This window comes from Benincasa hispida, chromosome 2, assembly GCF_027475165.1.
Source record: "Benincasa hispida cultivar pf3 chromosome 2, pf3_genome.v1.1, whole genome shotgun sequence".
NCBI classification, from domain to species: domain Eukaryota; kingdom Viridiplantae; phylum Streptophyta; class Magnoliopsida; order Cucurbitales; family Cucurbitaceae; genus Benincasa; species Benincasa hispida.
Window position 1 is genome coordinate 67,311,939 of NC_143479.1, and position 2,128 is coordinate 67,314,066.

The 2,128-nt window shown below is 25.1% G+C and overlaps 1 non-coding gene across 1 annotated transcript; it reads left to right on the top strand.

Annotated features, from left to right (window-relative positions):
* The first annotated feature begins 270 nt into the window (after positions 1-270).
* On the top strand, positions 271-344 carry TRNAT-AGU (transfer RNA threonine (anticodon AGU)). Its single transcript has one exon. It is a non-coding gene; the product is annotated as a tRNA-Thr (tRNA).
* Positions 345-2,128: the final 1,784 nt, after the last annotated feature.

Genomic DNA, 2,128 nt, shown 5'->3' on the forward strand with positions numbered 1-2,128 from the left:
AAATTGATAATACACTTCAAAATTTTAAAATATCAAATTGGAAAATGATCCAACCATTAGAGAGAGAGAGAAAAAAAAAGAGTATGTATTAGTTTTTTCCTAGTATTCATGAAGCTTGTAAATCATAATCCAAGTGTAGTTTTATTTATTTATTTTTAAAAATAACATTACAATAGACCACACTATCAAACCAATGTATGTAGTTTCATAATCTTAATTAGAAAATTTAAAAACTAGATAAATAAAAGATTGTAAAGTTGTTAATAAATTGCTTTCATAGCTCAGTTGGTTAGAGCACCTGTTTAGTAAGCGGGAGGTCTTGAGTTCGACTCTCAATGAAAGCAAATCGATTGTCGATTGTCTTTCCCTTTTCTATTCTTTTATTTTTACGATTTTTGAACTTTATTGCAGGTTTTTCTTTCCTTAGAAGGGCATTTTTGTAAACTTAGTATGAAGAATTGAACTAAAAAAAAAAAAAAATGAAAGAAAAAATGAAGATAAGATATTACTTATCTTCTTAAAATTTTTAAAAAATCTCCCCATAAATAAATAATAAAGGGAACTAGAACATTCTTGTCCTATATTATGGTTTAATTTTTATTTAATTTTAAAGTTTTAAAATGTATAAAATTTAAGTTTTGTTTCAATTCAGTCTTCAAGTTTTATATTTACATTTTTAACATCGATTTTCACTAAATACTTACTTTTAGTCCTCAGTATTAATGTTTATTAATTAATTTTAAAGAATTAAAAGATTTATAATTAATTTAGTTTCCATACTTTTTCATCACTATTAAATTTAATTTAAAATTGAGTATGTAAAAAAAATTAAGATTAATCATGTAAATTTTGAAAATTTGAACGAAATTGAAGTAAAATCATAATAGGTTGAAACCTGAGAATTAAATTGTAATTAAACTCAAAGCTTAAAGACTAAAAGTGTATCATTTTAAATTTGAGTGATCAAATAAAAATTAGATCCAATATCTAAGAACCAAAAATTTATTTTCTCCTTAAATAATGTTGTGAAAACATCCATGGCACATAAAAAATTTGTGCAAGGTTCAATTTTTGTTCTTGAACTTTTGTGGATGAACTAAAAACTTTCAAATTTAGGGAACTTGAATAAGTGTTGTAATTAATATCTCCTTCGAAGAGTCTTACTTCTATGAACAGACTAGTAAACCATACTAAACTAACAAAATACTGAAAATATAGTTAAAGGAAGGTTCAAAGCCTCTAAAGTTAATCTAATACCTAAATCCAATTAATTTAAATCATCATATAATTTTAGAACTTTTTTAGTACAACAATTGTGAGATGAGGATTAAACCATCGCATGTGAGATAATAACTATAACTATAAAAATACTCATAAGTAACGACAATTCATTTTGAAGAAAATAAAATTCTCCTAATTGATAGTATTAGTTGAAACTCTCTTTTAAATATAGTATTTAAATTGCCACACTTATACAAGTTGAGAATTTGAAATGAATGAAGTGAAAAGATTAAAGTTAAAAATTGATTCACCCAACTAAATTGAAGGGTCTAAAATCAAAGCTTTTTCTTAAACAGTATTAGGGGATAAAATTGTAATTAAAGTTACTAATTTGATTAAAAAAACAATCTTTTTACAATATGTGGAGTGAGGGATCGAACCTTAGATAAATTCATATCATACCAGTCGAACTATGCTGATGTTGGCAAAAATAATTCAATTGATTCAATTTAATAGTCAGTTTTTGGGTTTGGTTTTAAAAATGAAAATAAAAATGAAAAAATTGATCTCCAAGGCTTTTTTGCCCTAAAATACTCCATCAACTTTAGCCAAAACCACCTTTTTACATCCCCAAGCTTCAGTAGGATATATTTAAAATCTAAAAATATTAATCAATAGAAATATCCATAATTCATATTTATAAGTCAAAATCACCTTTTGTCAGGTTCAAAATAACTCTCAATTTCAAGTCAATTTTGATGGAACAAAAATCATGTTTAAAAGTGAAACCAAACATTCAATTCATTTTAAACGATTGAACTTAATAAAAGTAAATTCAATCCTTGGACAATTCCTCGTCACAACACAGCCTGAACGTAGTTCAATTCATCAGCCATTTCCAGCAATA